The sequence below is a fragment of the Heterodontus francisci genome, chromosome 14 (genome assembly GCF_036365525.1).
Source record: "Heterodontus francisci isolate sHetFra1 chromosome 14, sHetFra1.hap1, whole genome shotgun sequence".
In the NCBI taxonomy this organism is placed as follows: Eukaryota; Metazoa; Chordata; class Chondrichthyes; order Heterodontiformes; family Heterodontidae; genus Heterodontus; species Heterodontus francisci.
The window spans coordinates 97,941,082-97,960,353 of NC_090384.1; the positions used below are offsets into that span (position 1 = coordinate 97,941,082).

Consider the following 19,272-nt stretch of genomic DNA (forward strand, 5'->3'; position numbering starts at 1 on the left):
GTCGCCCAAGCAAGAGGTTCCTGGAGGCTTCCGCCCGAAAGGTAAATTTAAAAAAAAATTTCTACTTACGTTGTTGTGGAGCCGGGTTGAGCAGGCGTGGTTCTCTTTATTCGCATGCAGCTTTGTGGAATTCCAGGCACAAACCAATTCCTAGGTCCCTGTGTTTAAACAGCGAGAGTAACAGTTTCACTTCGCATTCTGCCACCAGAAGTCAGCCAATGAATGAGTTTGGTAGGAAAGATTTCCGCTGTTGCATGGCAGCTGAATCACTTAGCATTCACTTAGATCCAAAAAAATGAATGGGAACAGGAGTGGGCCATTCATCCCCTCAAGCCTGTTCCACCATTCAATGGGAGCATGGCTGATCTAAATTCTAATTTCATTCACCTGCCTTGGCTTTATAATCCCTTAATACCCTTGGCTAGCAAAAATCTATCAATCTCAGATTTAAACTGAATAATTGAGCTAGCATTTCCAGTTTTTTGTGGAAGACAGTTCCACTCTTCTACCAACCTTTGCATGAAGAGGTGTTTCCTAACTTCTATCCTGAATGGTGTGGCTCTGATTTTAAGGTTATGTCCCCTTGTCCTAGACTCCCCACCCAACCACAGCAGAAAATCTCTCTCTCTCTCTTTATCCTATCAATTCCTTTTCAAAAACCTCAATCAAATCAGCCCTTATCCTATATTCCAGGGAACTCAAACCTAGTTCATGTAATTGCTACTCATAATTTAACCCTTGAAGCTCTGGTAACATACTGGTGAAGCTGCACAGCATTCCTTCCAAGGCCAATTTATTCTTTCCATACCCAGAACTGTAAACAGTACTCCAGATGTGGTCTAACTAGGGCTTTGTATAGCTGGAGCAAAACTCCCTCCCCTTTGTATTCTGGCCCTTTAGTTATAAAGGGCAACATTCAATTAGCCATTTTGATATATTTTTGTACCTGACCATGGTATTTTAGCGACCTGCATACATGAACCCTCAAATCTCTATGACTTCCACTGTTCCAAACTTTTCACCATGTAAGCAATACCGAGGTTTTTTTTTGGGTCCAAAATGGATGACATCATACTTACTAGCGTTGAAATCCATCTGCCACAGTTTCTGCCCACTCATTTATTATATCGATTTCTCTTTGTAATTTTATGCTCTCGTCTACACTATTTACTATGCTACCAATCTTTGTGGCACTGGCACACTTGGAAACATGGCTCTCTATTGAGTTACCGAAGTTATTACTATCATCTCATTTTTGCAGCAAGTTCTATCGATGATTGACGAGGTCTATATTTGCCGGGAACAGCTGACCTCAGATTGCACAGTAGATCCTGCATTTACCAGGTTGGGAATTTGGTTTTTCAGGTGAGACTTCCTCAGCAATCAGCAGGTAACATTTGCACCAAAAACAAGTGCCAAGCAATGACCATCTCCAACCAGACAGAATCTAACCTTCTCCCCTTGATGTTCAATGGCATTACCATCGTTGAGTTCCCCACCATCAATATTCTGCAGGTCACCATGACCAGAAACTTAACCGGTAGATAGTGTGTACCATCTACAAGTTGCACAGCAGCATCTCATATAGTGTCTTTCAACCGAACCTTCCAAACCTATCACCTAGAAGGACAAGGGCAGCAGACGCATGGGAACACCACCACCTGAAAGTTCCCCTCCAAGACACACACCATCCTGACTTGGAACGATATTGTCGTTCCTTCACTGTCGCTGGGTCAAAATCCTGGAACTCCCTGCCTAACAGCACTGTGGGTAACTACACCGGGTTGTTGCCCGTGCCACGTGCTAGCGAAGCGAGGAATAGGGAGGGAGAGGAGTTGAACACGTGGCTGCAGGGATGGTGTAGGAGGGAGGGTTTTGGTTTCCTGGATAATTGGGGCTCTTTCTGGGGTAGGTGGGACCTCTACAAACAGGATGGTCTTCACCTGAACCAGAGGGGTACCAATATCCTGGGGGGGAGATTTGCTAGTGCTCTTCAGGGGGGGTTTAAACTAATTCAGCAGGGGAATGGGAACCTAAATTATAATTCCAGTGTACAGGATGTTGAGAGTAGTGAGGTCAGGGATAAGGTTACAAGGACGCAAGAGGGCACTGGCAAGCAAGAACTTGGTTTAAAGTGTGTCCACTTCAATGCCAGGAGCATCCGGAATAAGGTGGGTGAGCTTGCAGCATGGGTTGGTACCTGGGATCTCGATGTTGTGGCCATTTCGGAGACATAGGTAGAGCAGGGGCAGGAATGTATGTTGCAGGTTCCGGGATTTAGATGTTTCAGTAAGAACAGAGAAGATGGTAAAAGAGGGGGGGGGGTGTGGCATTGTTAATCAAGGAGAGTATTACAGCGGCAGAAAGGATGTTTGAGGACTCGTCTACTGAGGTAGTATGGGCCGAGGTTAGAAACAGGAGAGGAGAGGTCACCCTGTTGGGAGTTTTCTGACCTCCGAATAGTTCCAGAGATGTAGAGGAAAGGATAGCGAAGATGATTCTCGACAGGAGCGAGAGTAACAGGGTAGTTGTTATGGGGGACTTTAACTTTCCAAATACTGACTGGAAATACTATAGTTCGAGTACTTTAGATGGGTCAGTTTTTGTCCAGTGTGTGCAGGAGGGTTTTCTGACACAGTATGTAGACAGGCCAACCAGGGGCGATGCCACATTGGATTTGGTACTGGGTAATGAACCCGGCCAGGTGTTAGATTTAGATGTAGGTGAGCACTTTGGTGATAGTGATCACAATTCGGTTAGGTTTACCTTAGCGATGGGCAGGGACAGGTATATACCGCAGGGCAAGAATTATAGCTGGGGGAAAGGAAATTATGATGCGATTTGGCAAGATTTAGGATGCGTAGGATGGGGAAGGAAACTGCAGGGGATGGGCACAATCGAAATGTGGAGCTTATTCAGGGAGCAGCTACTGCGTGTCCTTGATAAGTATGTACCTGTGAGGCAGGGAGGAAGTTGTCGAGCGAGGGAGCCGTGGTTTACTAAAGAAGTTGAAGCGCTTGTCAAGAGGAAGAAGAAGGCTTATGTTAGGATGAGACGTGAAGGCTCAGTTAGGGCGCTTGAGAGTTACAAGCTAGCCAGGAAGGATCTAAAGGGAGAGCTAAGAAGAGCAAGGAGAGGACACGAGAAGTCATTTGGCGGATAGGATCAAGGAAAACCCTAAGGCTTTCTATAGGTATATCAGGAATAAAAGAATGACTAGAGTTAGATTAGGGCCAATCAAGGATAGTAGTGGGAAGTTGTGTGTGGAATCAGAGGAGATAGGGGAAGCGTTAAATGAATATTTTTCGTCAGTATTTACAGTCGAGAAAGAAAATGTTGTCGAGGAGAATACTGAGATTCAGACTACTAGGCTAGATGGGATTGAGGTTCACAAGGAGGAGGTGTTATCAATTTTGGAAAGTGTGAAAATAGATAAGTCCCCTGGGGCAGATGGGATTTATCCTCGGATTCTCTGGGAAGCCAGGGAGGAGATTGCAGAGCCTTTGTCCTTGATCTTCATGTCGTCATTGTCGACAGGAATAGTGCCGGAAGACTGGAGGATAGCAAATGTTGTCCCCTTGTTCAATAAGGGGAGTAGAGACAGCCCTGGTAATTATAGACCTGTGAGCCTTACTTCGGTTGTGGGTAAAATGTTGGAAAAGGTTATAAGAGATAGGATTTATAATCATCTTGAAAAGAATAAATTCATTAGCGATAGTCAGCACGGTTTTGTGAAGGGTAGGTCGTGCCTCACAAACCTTATTGAGTTTTTCGAGAAGGTGACCAAACAGGTGGATGAGGGTAAAGCAGTGGATGTGGTGTATATGGATTTCAGTAAGGCGTTTGATAAGGTTCCCCACGGTAGGCTATTGCAGAAAATACGGAAGTATGGGGTTGAAGGTGATTTAGAGCTTTGGATCAGAAATTGGCTAGCTGAAAGAAGACAGAGGGTGGTGGTTGATGGCAAATGTTCATCCTGGAGTTTAGTTACTAGTGGTGTACCGCAAGGATCTGTTTTGGGGCCACTGCTGTTTGTCATTTTTATAAATGACCTGGATGAGGGTGTAGAAGGGTGGGTTAGTAAATTTGCAGATGACACGAAGGTCGGTGGAGTTGTGGATAGTGCCGAAGGATGTTGTAGGGTACAGAGGGACATAGATAGGCTGCAGAGCTGGGCTGAGAGATGGCAAATGGAGTTTAATGCGGAAATGTGTGAGGTGATTCACTTTGGAAGGAGTAACAGGAATGCAGAGTACTGGGCTAATGGGAAGATTCTTGGTAGTGTAGATGAGCAGAGAGATCTTGGTGTCCAGGTACATAAATCCCTGAAAGTTGCTACCCAGGTTAATAGGGCTGTTAAGAAGGCATATGGTGTGTTAGCTTTTATTAGTAGGGGGATCGAGTTTCGGAGCCACGAGGTCATGCTGCAGCTGTACAAAACTCTGGTGAGGCCGCACCTGGAGTATTGCATGCAGTTCTGGTCACCGCATTATAGGAAGGATGTGGAAGCTTTGGAAAGGGTGCAGAGGAGATTTACTAGGATGTTGCCTGGTATGGAGGGAAGGTCTTACGAGGAAAGGCTGAGGGACTTGAGGTTGTTTTCGTTGGAGAGAAGGAGGAGGAGAGGTGACTTAATAGAGACATATAAGATAATCAGAGGGTTAGATAGGGTGGATAGTGAGAGTCTTTTTCCTCGGATGGTGATGGCAAACACGAGGGGACATAGCTTTAAGTTGAGGGGTGATAGATATAGGACAGATGTTAGAGGTAGTTTCTTTACTCAGAGAGTAGTAGGGGTGTGGAACGCCCTGCCTGCAACAGTAGTAGACTCGCCAACTTTAAGGGCATTTAAGTGGTCATTGGATAGACATATGGATGAAAATGGAATAGTGTAGGTCAGATGGTTTCACAGGTCGGCGCAACATCGAGGGCCTAAGGGCCTGTACTGCGCTGTAATGTTCTAATGTTCTAACCACATGGACTGCAGTAGTTCAAGAAGGCAGCTCACCACCACCTTCTCAAGGGCAATTGGGACTGGGAAACAAATGCTTGCCAGCAACATTTACATCCCATGAGGGAATTTAAAAAATAGCTGGTATTTCTGGCATTTACATTCAGCATCAACTGGCCTCATAGTAGAAAGTGCCTTCATGATAGCTTTTCACCATGTATTCTTGACTATATAATAATCAATTGGAATACTTTAAGATCATTTTGCTGTTTGATATATTTATGAAAAGTGTCAGTCATGATTCAGTTGGTCGCTCTCTTGCCGCTGAGTCAGAAGGTTGTGGGTTCAAATCCTACTCCCAAAACTTGAGTGCAAGAGTCTTGTCTGACACTCCAGTACAGTTCTGAGGGAATCTTGTCTCTTGGATGAGTTGTTAAATCAAGGTTCAGTCTGTCCTCTCAGGTGGATGTAAAAGAACCCATGGCTACTATTTCCAAGAGGAACCGGGGACTTCTCTGTGGTGTCCTGGTCAATATTTATTCCTTAATTAACATCACAAAAAACATATTATCTCACCATTATCACATTGCTGTTTGTGGGAGCTTGCTGTGTGTAAATTGGCTGCCACGTTTCCTACATCACAAACAGTGAGTACCCCAAAAGTGCTCCATTGTCTGTAAAGTGATTTGGGACAACCTGCTGTTATATAGTGGTAAGTCTTTCTTTTTAAAAGTGATATGGACTATTCTAGACAGCATGAACATTAGAGAAATGCCAACTACAGAACCAATTTCAATACCTTTATGATGAATAAAGAAATAAATATGACCTTTTACAATTTTTTAAAACCTCAGTTACTGCAGTAAATCATATGTTTCATTTGGCATTGCAAAACAATTCTGTGGACATGCTATGATTCAAGTGCAGTATCCACATAGACTGTTTCAAACCTATAAATAACAGAACTACAGAACATCTGTAACATATTATTTTATGGATGGATAGTGGTCTCTAAAGTTCCTATGATAGAAACCCTTTGAGCTGTATTGGCCTATTCAAAGAGATCATATCATGATGACTCGGTTCAAGAATTAGTCCTATATATTATTAAAAAAACAAGTTATGTGATAAAAGCTAGTTTTCGGTATTATCCATTCTTTCACCTGCGACAATGAGTTGTCTGAGAGATGTTGAAGGTCACTGGGGTTAAAATTAGATTCACGTAGGCAGTCAGCCTGGGATGAACGTGTATACTTTCCGCCTGACTATTTCAATGAAGGTGTTAAATATAAATTGCTTCACACCTCTAGTGAAATCCCGAGGCAGTGAAATACGGTATGACTGTGTTAAGCATTTGTTTGCTAATATCGGCAGCTGTCTAGGGCGTAAGTTCTGGAATTCTCTCCCTAAACCTCTCTGCCTCTCTACGTGTCTCTCTCTCTCTCCTCCTTTAAGACCCTACTTAAAACCTACCGCTTTGACCAAGCTTTTGCTTGTCTGTCCTAATATTGCCTTCTTTGGCTCGATGACAATTTATTTTGTCCAATTACGCTCCTGTGAAACGCCTTATGACATTTTACTACATTAAAGTCTGTATATAAATACAAGTCATTGTAGTAAGTACAAGGCTGCAGGCATTTCTGGTTGAGATGATTGGCAGACTAAAGGTATAGATAGAAAGAGGATCTTGCTTTCATATGGTGCCTTTCATGTTCCCGGGATGTCCCGTAATGTTTCCCAGCCAATAAATTCACTTCTGAAGTGCAGTCACTGCTGCTGCATAGGTAAATGCGGAATACAATTTGTGCACAGCAGGATCCCACAGGTGATAAATGAATGATGAGATACTTTGATTTTAGTGGTGTTGGTTCAGGAAAGATTGTTGAGAAGGACAACAAGAAAACTCCATGCTCTTCTTCAAGTATTGCTAGCAGACCTTGACGGCCCACTTGAACAGGCAGATAAGGCTGAGGTTTAACCTTTCATCCAAAAGATATAAACGCTGACAATGCAGCACTCTCTCAGTAGAGTGTTAACCTACATTAAATATTCAAGACCTAATCAGCAGCTGGAGTGTTACCATGTGAGGCAAACTGACACCTCATACAACGCAGCAATAACTTGCATTCATGTCATAAGAACAGAACATTTTGGAACTACTCAGCAGGTCTGGCAGCATCTGTGGAGAGAGAAGCAGGGTTGACATTTCAGGTCAGTGACCTTTCATCAGAACTGGGAAAAGTTAGAAGTGCAATAGGTTTTAAGTAGGTCAAATGGGGGGAAGGTGGAAAAAGGACAAAAGGGAAGGTCTGTGATAGGGCAGAAGACGGGAGACATTTAATGATGGTGAGGAGAGAGGAAGTAAAAGAGTAGGTGTTGCATCTCCTGCGCTTGCATGGACAGGTGCTATGGGAAGGGGGCAGGGTGTTGGCAGTGATTGAGGAGTGGACCAGGGTGTTGCAGAGCGATCCTCAATGTCTAAGACCCCAAACACTTCTTTCTGGTGAAACAGCGATTTTCTTGTACTTCTTTCAATTTACTATATTGTATTCGCTGCTCACAATGCGGTCTGCTCTACATTGTGAGACCAAACGCAGATTGGGTGACCACTTTGTGGAACACCTCCACTCAGTTCACAAGCGTGACCCTGAGCTTCACTTGGCCTGCCATTGTAATTCACCATCTTGCTCTCACGCTGACATCTCTGTCCTTGGCCTACTGCGTTGTTCCAGTGAATCTCAATGTAAGCTTGAGGAACAGCACCTCGTCTTTTGATTAGGCACTTTACAGCCTTCTGGATTCAATTAAGAGTTCAACAATTTCAGACCGTAATCCCTACTTCCCCACCCCATTTTGTTTCCTTTGTACGTTTCAGTCGGAATCTTGTTTTTCTCTTGTTTTTGCTTTCAAACGGCAACTGTTCATTATTCTTTCATTCACATCTCCTCTGGACACATTTTTTTGTCTTTTTACTTGTCCCATTATTATGCCCTATGGCTCTGCACCACCAACTCTTTTGTCATTTTATGTCTCCTGTTTTCCGCCGAATCACAGACCTTCCCTTTTGTTTTTTTTTCCAACCTCCCCCATTTTACCTCTTAAAACCTATTACATTTCCAACTTTTCCCAGTTCTGATGAAAGGTCATCAACCTGAAACGTTAACTCTGTTTCTCTCTCTACAGACCCACAGTATTTCCAGTTTTTATTTCAGATTTCCAGCATCTGCAGTATTTTGCTTTTTCATTTATGAGGCTCATTTAATGTAGTAAAACATCTGAAGGCACACAGGAGCATTATCAGTTGAATTTTGACACCAAGTCACATAAGGAGATATTAGGGCAGGTCATCAAAAGCTTGGTCAAAGAGCGAGGTTTTCTTAAAGGAGGAGAGAGGTAGCGAGATGGAGAAGTTTAGGGAGGGAAGGCATGGCCACCAGTATTGCTTTCATGCAAGATATAATGGACTTCTCTAAAAGCACTCTTAATGAGTGTTTCTGTGTTTAGCTAACAGAACGGCTGGTACAAAGACAACTTCTTTCCTCCTGAGCTGTGATAATCTTGCAGTGGTTTAATTAAGAGCTGATAATAATTATTACAAGTGTGGCAAACAGTATTGGAGAGACAAGGGAAGCTAGGGTTTATCGCCTTCAAGCAGAGAAGTTTAGGGGGAGATTTGATAGAGGCATTCAAAATCATGAAGTGTTTTGATAGCGTGAATGAGACAAAACTGTTTCCAGTGGCAGAAGGGCTAGTAACTAGAGGACACAGATTTAAAAGCATGGATGTAATGCTGGAACTGTATAAAATGCTGGTTAGGCCACAGCTGGAGTGAGAGGTGAGAGGAAGAGAATTTTTTTTAACACAATGAGTTGTTGTGAAAGGGTGGTGGAAGTAGATTCAATAATAACTTTTAAAACGGAATTGAATAATTGCATGAAATGGAGAATTTGCAGGGTTATGTGGAAAGAGCAGTGTAATGTGACTAATTGAATAGCTCTTTCAAAAAGCCATTACAGAACCATAGAAAAGTTACGGCACAGAAAGAGGCTATTCAGCCCACCGTGTTTGCGCTGGCTGAAAAAGCTAGTCGCCCAAAAAATCTAGCCGCCCAATCTAATCCCACCTTCCAGTACCTGGTCCATACGTAGCCTTGCAGGTTACAGCACTTCAGGTACAGGTCCAGGTAACTTTTAAATGAGCTGAGGGTTTCTGCCTCCACCACCAATCTGGGCAGTGAATTCCAGACACCCACCACCCTCTGGGTGAAAAGATTTTTCTTCATGTCCCCTCTAATCCTTCTACCAATCACCTTAAATTTGTGCCCCCTGGTAATTGACCTCTCCGCTACGGGAAACAGGTTCTTCCTGTCTACTGTATCTAGGCCTCTCATAATTTTGTATACCTCAATTAAGTCATCCCTCAGCCTCCTCTGTTCTAAGGAAAACAACCTTAGTCTGTCCAATCTTTCCTCATAGCTGCAATGTTCAAGCCCTGGCAACATTCGTATAAACCTCCTCTGTACTCTCTCCAGAGCAATTATGTTCTTCCTGTAATGTGGTGACAAGAACTGTATGCAATACTCCAGCTGTGGCCTACCCAGTGTTTTATACAGTTCCAGCATTACTTCCCTGCTTTTGTATTCTATACCTCGGCCAATAAAGGAAAGCATTCCATATGCCTTCTTCACCCCTTTATCTACCTGTCCTGCCACCTTCAAAGACCTGTGGACATACACTACAAGGTCTCTCACTTCCTCTACCCCTCTCAATATCCTCCCGTTTATTGTGTACTCCCTTGCTTTGTTTGCCCTCCCCAAATGCTTTACCTTACACTTCTCTGGATTGAATTCCATTTGTCACTTTTCCACCCACTCAACCAAACCATTGTCATAATTCTGGAGTCTACAGCTATCTTCTTCACTATCAACTACACGGCTAATTTTTGTGTCATCGGCAAATTTCCCAATCATGCCTCCCACAGTTAAGTCCAAATCATCAATATATACCACAAACAGCAAGGGTCCCAGCACTAAGCCCTGTGGAGCCCCACTGGAAATCGCTTTCCATTCGCAACAACATCCGTCGATCATTACCCTTTGTTTACCGTCACTGAGCCAATTTTGGATCCAACTCGCCACATTCCCCTGTATCCCATGGGCTTTTACTTTTCTGACCAGTCTGCCATGCGGGACCTTGTCAAATGCCTTGCTAACATCCATGTAGCCAACATCCACTGCACTACCCTCATCAATCCTCCTTCTTCCTTCCTCAAAAAAATCAATTAAGTTAGTAAGACATGACCTTCCCTTAACAAATCCATGCTGACTATCCCTGATTAATCCGTGCCTTTCTAAGTGACAGTTTATCCTATCTCTCAGAATTGTTTCTAATAATTTGCCCACCACCGAGGTCAGACTGACCAGCCTATAATTATTTGGCCTGTCCCTCGCACCCTTTTTAAACAATGATACCACATTTGCAGACCTCCAATCTTCTGGTACCTCGCCTGTATCTAGTGAAGATTTGAAGATGATCCTCAGGGCGTCTGCTATTTCCTCCCTGGCTTCCTTTATACACCTGGGATACAATCCATCCATCTGTCAAAACCTACATCCATACAGGTACAATAGGCCATATGGCCTCCTTCTTTGCAGAAAAACTCTATGATTCTATGAATCTAAATCAAGCACCTTGGCCTGGAAATGAGTTTAGGCTGAGCTGCCAGTGCACAATATAGGGAATGATCCCAACAGCCAAAGAAACAAGCCCGAAGATGGCGTGAAATTGGTCTTCGGGCATCATCTAAATAAGTGCAGCAAGTTGCTGACACCTGTCACAGCTCCACAGACAGCTCACCCAACTTGAGAATCACTCCTTCATTACTGCATTGGAGTATCAGCCTAGATTTTGTGCAGAGCTAGGACTGGAACACCCAACTTTCTGATTTAAAGACAAGAGTACTACCGACTGAGCCACAGTTAATACCACATAAATAACTCATCAAATAGAAAAGCAACCTTTAATTCAGATAATCATGTAATCCCACTTCCTGTGTCAATGGGACTATTATAAAAGGAGGGGAAGGAATTGTGTTTGGCACCAGTGTAATTTTCTTCAGGCACTCTTGACTCTAGACAATACCTTTTGGTATTCTGAAGCTACTGAGTTGCTGCACTGCACCTCCCGCATTTCATTTCGTCTGTCTGTTGAATTAAGCTATGTCTAAGCGCCAATAAAACTAATGGCCCCTTTGTGAATACATGTCAGCATGAAGGGCACTTGATGCAAACGTGTAACAAATACATGATCTGCATAGGATGGAACTTTGTGAATCCAATCAAACACTTCCCAAATATTGGTTCGTAATTCAATTTACATTGGTAAAGCATAGCAAAGGTGAAGGAGAATATTATATATTGTTTTGTGATATTTAAGGATGAGTCCAATGGGAAGGGAGATTTCCCTTTGTCCCTTGACTCTTCCTTTGAACTCTGACCTCCTCTCAACATCTATGTTAGTCAATCCCTAAAGGGAACCACACATATTTCTCGACAGACCCTTTGCTGTTTCCTTTGTAACTTCAGAGCACAACTGTAAAAACAGGCAAAAAACCAGATATCTGTCAAAACCTACATTCTCATTACAATTTTTTTTTTACCCAATTGCCTGAGAGAGCAGTGTAACTACAGACAGTAGATGGATCGTCAATGTGACCCTGCTTTGGCCTTAGCAGAAATAACAGCAGCCAGTAAGTTCTTCTATAAATGAATATAACTTAACCCATTGGGAACCATGTCAAGCTGCTGCTTCCTTTATTTAGACAATGTATTTTTAGAGAAAAACCTGAACGTAGGCTGAAACCAGTCAAAGGGGAAAAGTTCCTAAATTACAACTGTGACTGCACTACAAAAGTACATCATTCATGACCTCAGACGTCCCAAACGTTTTACAGCCAATGAAGTACTTTTGAAGTGTACTTTTTGGGTAATCATAGCCTGCCTTCTATAACCTGATATGTCCTCCTCTCTAAACAACTTGTCCAGTTCCCTTTGGAAGAACTGTAGGGAATCCATACCCATTGCACACTTTGGTAATCTGTTCTTGATGTCAATGATTCTCTTCAAAATGAAATGCTTCCTACCTCTAATCTAACTCTTTGCTTAGGTATTTTATAATTATGCCCTCGGGTTCGACCCTCCTTATTCTTTTCAAATAACATATCCAACTGGACAGAACTTATTCCCTTCTTCAGAAAGATCCCACCAACAACTAATAGACAAAAGATCAGTTCATTGTTTTTTTGGCTGAGTCTTGAATGCTGAACCAGCTGAGCAGGCAGACAGGACCTAAGTTTGAAGCATCAATTGAAAGACACCACCTCTACAATATACGGTAGATACTACCTTCTGGTCTCTTATGCTTCCCCCATTTTAATCACTCCACTCATTGGCAGCTGTGGCTTCAGCTGCCGAGGCCCCAAGCTCTGGAATTCCTTTCCTAAACCTCTCTACCTCTCTCTCCTCCTTTAAGATGCACCTTAAAACCTACTCCTTTGACCAAGCTTTTGGTCACCTGTCTTAATATCTCCTTCAATTCAAATGATTAAGTAAATCTAGAATAAAAAGCTAGCATCAGTAATGGTGGCTGAATTGCTGTTAAAAAAAAACATCTCATTCACTAATGCCCCTTTAGGGAAGGAAATCTGCTGTCCTAACCTGGTCTGGCCTACATGTGACTCCGGACCAACAGCAATGTGGGTTGACTCTAATCTACCCTCTGAAATGGCCTAGCAAACCACTCAGTTATATTCAAGAAGACGGATCACCACCACCTCTTGACGGTAATGAGGGATGTGAAATAAGTGCTGGCCTTGCCAGTGATGCTCACATCCCAAAAATGAATGTAATAAAAATGCAAGTTGTTATGAATCAGATGGGTATCAGCGATCCTGAAGATTATCAGCTGTTCGAAAAAAATAAAAGGGAAAAGTTAGTTATGTCACAGAAGCACAGGAAATAACCTATTAGTAGGCAATGGATATAACAACAGCACGGGTCCTTGACCTAAAGGATTTGAAAAGTCCTTGTGTTATGATTGAGATAAAACTTCCTTTGGAAGTAAATGTGGGAGAGGCAAAACAAGGTTATACAAATTCACTGTATTATTAGAAATATTTTAACAGGATACCATATAAACGTATGTTTCTAAGTTATCCTGGGTCCTGACAGACAAACAGATAACAGATACATAAAGGCAACACAACACTATACACAAATGTTAAGTCACACTACATGCATTGTTCAAACATTCAAAATCAGAGAGATGCCCCCGCATGTTTGGCTAATGACCATTCTTTAGAATACAGTTAGGGCAGAAGCTTTCCAGATATTAATTAGAAATATCTGGTACGAAACATTTTGAATCATAGAAAGATCCAGCACAGAAGGGCCATTCAGCCCATCCTACCTGTGCTGACTCTTTGGAAGAGCTGTCCAGTTAATCCCACTCCCCTGCTCTTTCCACATAGCCCTGCATTTGGGCAATTTACCGTGTACACAAATCATTCTTTGCCATACACATGTTAACTTTAGATTAAGAAAAATGAACTGAAATTTACATAATCACATTGCTCAGGAACACCCCAAAGTGCTTCGAGCATGGAGGATCAGTGACAGTGTTTATATGGATAAACATGCTGGCCATCTTGCACAGCAGAGTCCCAGAAACATCACTGAGATTTAACGACCAGTTGTCACAATTGGGAGGATTTCCTCTGTACAACATGTGCATAAAAATCATAAATTAATTCTCCATAAGTTTATCAGATGACTTGTAAAGCTGTGCTGTGCACATGCTCAAAGATACCTTTCAGTGTGTGGTCCATCAATCTCCCAAGGGATGTGGACTACTTAGCCTGGTTTTAGTTTGAATCTGAAGACATAGTTTTTTTTAATTCATTTTTATGGGATGTGAGCGTCACTGGCAATGCCAGCATTTATTGCCCATCCCTTATTGCCCTTGAGAAGGTGGTGTTGAGCTGCCTTCTTGAACCGCTGCAGTCCATGTGAGGTAGGTGCACCCACAGTGCTGTTAGGAAGGGAGTTCCAGGAGTTTGACCCAGCGACAGTGAAGGAACAGCGATATAGTTCCAAGTCAGAATGGTGTGTGACTTGAATGGGAACTTGTAGGTGGTGGTGTTCCCATGCATCTGCTGCTCTTGTCCTTTGAGGTGGTAGAGGTCGTGGGTTTGGAAGGTGCTGTCTAAGGAACCTTGGTGCATTGCTGCAGTGCATCTTGTAGATGGTACACATTGCTGCCACTGTGCGTCGGTGGTGGAGGGAGTGAATGCTTGTGGATGGTGTGCCAATCAAGCGGGCTGCTTTGTCCTGGATGGTGTAGAGCTTCTTGAGTGTTGTTGGAGCTGCACCCATCCAGGCAAGTGGAGAGTATTCCATCACACTCCTGACTTGTGCCTTGTAGATGGTGGACAGGCTTTGGGGAGTCAGCAGGTGAGTTACTGGCCGTAGGATTCCTAGCCTCTGACCTGTTGTTGTAGCCACGGTATTCATATGGCTATTCCAGTTCAGTTTCTGGTCAATGGTAGCCCCTAGGATGTTGATAGTGGGGAATTCAGCGATGGTAATGCCATTGAATGTCAAGGGGAGATGGTTAGATTCTCTCTTGTTGGAGATGATCATTGCCTGGCACTTGTGTGGTGCAAATGTTACTTGCCACTTATCAGCCCAAGCCTGGATATTGTCCAGGTCTTGCTGCATTTCTACATGGACTGCTTCAGTATTTGAGGAGTCGCAAATGGTGTTGAACATTGTGCAATCATCAGCGAACATCCCCACTTCTGACCGTATGATTGAAGGAAGGTCATTCATGAAGCAGCTGAAGATGGTTGGACCTACGACATTAGGAGTTTGATCAAACTGGCTTTGTTATTTGGCTGAGGTAGAGAGTTGATGCATCATTGATGTCTCATCTTTAAGGGTCCTTGGTCAAAATAGAAAACCCATGTCTAGGTTAAAACTGCCACCCAAAAATGCAGCTGTTCCAGATGCTACTCATTGGGCTGGATTTTAAAGCCCCTGTGCCATCGGGCACAGTGGCGGGGGGAGGGGCAATGAAGATTGGTGCAGCGGAGGCCCGCCACCAATCCCGACAGGGTAGATGGTACACATTGATGCCTTCTAGATGGTGAACAGGCTTTGGGGAGTCAGGAGGTGAGTTACTCATTGCAGAATTCCCAGCCTCTGACCTGCTATTTTAGCCCTAGTATTTAAATGGCTGGTTCAGTTAAGTTTCTGGTCAATGATGATTAGAGATTTGATGATGCTGATGCTGTTGAACATCAAGGGGAGATGGTTAGATCCTATCTTGTTGGAAAAGATAGAATTTGGATTTAAATAAGAATTTATCATATCTCTTAGAAATGTTCCCAATGGACTGGTCACAGAATTGATTACATTGGGCAATTATTGCTTTTGCACAAGAGAAGTCCCATGAACAGCAATGACATAGATGACTAGTTACTTGGTTTCAGTGGAGAAAGCAATGTTCGATGGGGTTACAGGAATAGTCTCCACCCTTCTTCAAAAAAAAAGTGCCAACAAATCATTAATGTCCACTTAGATGGGCAGACAAGGCCCCATCTTAGGGACAGAACTTCTGACAGTGCAGCACTCCCTCAGTACTGCACTGGAGTGTCAACCTAGATTATGTACCATAAGCTCTGAAGCAGGGCTTGAATCTCAAATCTAATTCATAGACAGGAGTGTGACCAACTGAGCTAAGCTTGGTAGAATTACATTACATTTTATTTTCTGCACAATGGAATGTCATGTGAATATTATTCCTATTCTAGCATATAGAAATATGGGAAATTTAGAGTTACTACATCGTGATAGAATGGAAATACAGTGACCCTCTGGATTGAGACCAGATGAAGAACTACATGTGTATATTTTATGATGTACGTTTTTCACAAAAGACACGTTTGTTAATAAAAAATATGATAGTAAAACTAATCTCAGGATGTACTAGCCAAAACCCTTATTTTAAGTCTACTAAGGTATTTTTACAAGTGCCAATTTGGCTCTTTTATCTAATATCAGTGAACTCTGCTAGGTCATGCAAAGCAGGCAAGTGTAGGTGGTTCATTGTTATCACTGTAGTTTTTTACCGTTCCATGACTAAATGTTGCAAAAGTTCTTTTATAACTATCCAGCACTAGGTACATTCTGTCCTACTCAATAATTTGTGTGATCTACAAAGCAGTTATAGTAATGGTGCCATACTCTCTGTAGGTAAATGCAGTAGAGGAATAAATGTTAAAACTTGTTTAGTCCGGAACGTAACGTTGGCTTAAAACAACAAATCCACACATTACATGGGGTTTTACTTACAGACCACAAGCCATCTTGACTCCACTATTGCCTCTGAGCCAAAAGGTTGTGAGTTCATGCTCCCTTTGAGATTTAACTGATAATCTGTCTGACACTTCAATTACAGATATCCTTTAGTTTAGATATTCAATTAAAGCATCTTCTGGAGGATGTTGAAGACCCCAAGACTATTCCTGAAGAAGAGCGAGTTCTCCAAATGGTCTGGCCAACATTCTTCAACCAACCAAAAAAAACCCCCCAGATTAACCTGTCATTTGTTTCATTGCATGTTGTGGGATCTTGCTGTGCAGAAACTGACTCATGTTTACCTATATGACAGTGATTGCATTACAAAAAAAAAAGCGATTCCTTTGAGGTGTTTTTCGGATTGCAAAATGGTGCTATTTAAATGCAAGTCTTTTCTGAACTGTTTGCTAACTATGAAGTTTTTTGTTACAGTTACTGGACCTTGGAGTAGGGATATAACTGTGAAAGCATACTTAGTTTCCTTTAAATGCGTCACTCTAATACAATACTTCAACAATATTGCACATTGAGGATAAATTACACCGCTTTTTATTATTTAGATTTTTACCATTTTACAGGATATGCTTTCACACATTATGTATAATACCCATTATTTAATAACAACTGACCCACAACTGTTGAATATCGTCAATGCACTAAATCATTTCTGCTTTGGTCCATTGTGCCTCTTAGAAGGAGCTATGCAGTTAGTTTCACTTCCCTCTACTTTCTCCATAGCACTGCAAATTTTTCCCTTTCAAGTACATATCCAACTCCTTTTGGATGTTACTATCGAATCCGCTTCCATCACCATTTCAGGCAGCGCATTCCGGATCACAACAACTCACTGCACAGAAAAATATTCTCCTCTTCTCCCCTCTGATTCTTCTGCCAATTATCTTAAATGTGCGTTCTCCGGTTACCTACCTTCCTGAAGTGGAAACAGTTACTTTTTATTTACCCTATCAAACCCTTCATAATTTCAAACACCTCAATTAAGTCTCCACTTAAACTTTTCAGCTTTAAGGAGAATGGTTTCCGCTTTTCTAGGCTCTTCATGTAACTGAAAAGTTCCTCATCTCTGGAAACCGTTCTAGTAAATCTCCTCTGCACCCTCTCCAAGGCTTTGACATCTTTTCTATAGTGTGGAGACCAGAATTGAACACAATACTCCATTTGAGACATAACCCGTGATTTATGAAGGTTCAGTAAAATTTCTTCTCATGTTACCTGTACAGGACTTTTGTGAACATATTCCTTCTCCTTGTCTCTTACCATTATATCCTCCAGCTGAATCATAGAATTGCATCTTTCTTTGTCATTCGTTTCTATTGTGGAGTGGCAATTAATTTTGTTGCAGGGTTTCACCTTGGGCTAAGTCTAGTTCTACTGACTATGTACACTCAGTATTTTCATCAAAAACAACAAAAGCCCCTTTTTAAGTTATCTTTGCTGCAGTTTATGCAGGCATTGAATTATTAATAGGACCTGTGCTTCCTTATTGTGCAAAAATGGGCAAATTTTTACTTACCCAGTACTTAAGAGAACAGTGGGAGGTCCGACAGCACAGTGGAGATAAAAGGAGTGGCGGAGAGACAGAGGGAGAGAGCACTGTGAGAGCAGTAGAAGACCTGAGAGCACAGTGGGGATAAAAGGAGCAGTGGGGGGAGAGAGAGAGAGAGCGCACTGTGAGAACAGCAGGTAGGTGAGTGATTGTTTGGAGAGCCCGGAGGTAAGGAGCTGGCACCTGAAGGAGTTCAGGAGCGGAGCAAAGCAGAGTGAGCATGATCGTCAGGGAACGAGGCTAAAAAAAAGTGTCAGCACTAGGAAAGGTGCTGATTGGTGAGTAATTGGTAGGTTTTTTGATATAAGTCTTTATTAAGTCTTTAATGTATTTCTGTCAAGTTTAGTTAATCTAATATAGAGGCATGGCAGGGAATCTCAGTCCAGTGGAGTGCATATCCTGGTCCATGGGGGAACTCCAGGACGCTTCTCATTCCTGGACAACCACATGAGCAGGAAGTGTCGTCTGCTGAAGGAGCTTGAGCTCTGGGTTTCAGAGCTTGAGCAGCAGCTGGCATCGCTACAGTGCATCCGCGAGGCTAAGAGCCACATGTATAGCACATTTCAGGATGTGGTTACCCCACAGCTTAAGGGTGTGAAGACAGAAAGGGAATGGGTGACCACTAGGCAGTCAAGCAGGATGAGGCAGGTAGTACAGGAGTCCCTGGAGTGTATCTCACTCTCTAACTGTTATTACAGCTGAGACAGATGGTCCTTCTAGAATGGCAGCCAGAGCCAAGTCCATGGCACCATGGGGAGCTCAGATGTACAGGGGGGCAGGAGGAAGGTTGTAAAGGCAATAGTAACAGGGGATTCTATAGGCAGGGGAACAGACAGGCGCTTCTGTGGCTGCAGACATGAATCCAGGATGCAAGGTTGCCTCGCTGGTGCCAGAGTCAAGGATGTCACTGAGCAGCTGCAGAGCACTCTACCAGGGGAGGGTGAACAACCAGAGGTTGTGGTCTGTATCAGACACAGGTGGAAAGTGGGGTGAGGACCTGCAGGCAGATTTTAGGGAGCTAGGAAGGAGACTGGCAAGCAGGACTTCAGAAGTAGTAATCTCTGGATTACTCCCAGTGCCACACACTGGTGAATACAGAAATAGGAGGATAGAGCAGATGAATGCATGTCTGGAAATGGTTCAGTGGGGAGGGCTTTAGACTCCTGGGACATTGGGATCGATTCTGGAAGAAATGGAACCTGTAAAGGCCGGACGGGTTGCACCTGAATAGAGCCGGGACCAATGTTCTCATGGGGTGGTTTGCTAGTGCTATTGGGGAGGGTTTAAACTATCTTGTCAGGGGTTGGGAACCAGGATGTAACATTAGGAAGCATAAACAAG

General features: G+C 42.9%; 1 long non-coding RNA gene across 3 annotated transcripts in view; it reads right to left on the bottom strand.

Annotated features, from left to right (window-relative positions):
* LOC137377348 (uncharacterized) overlaps positions 1-19,272 on the bottom strand; it is a 188,894-nt gene that overhangs the window by 133,224 nt on the left and 36,398 nt on the right. For all 3 annotated transcript variants that reach the window (XR_010976399.1, XR_010976398.1, XR_010976400.1), the window contains exon 2: positions 70-158. This is a non-coding gene — a long non-coding RNA (uncharacterized lncRNA). The remainder of the gene's footprint in view (positions 1-69; positions 159-19,272) is intronic.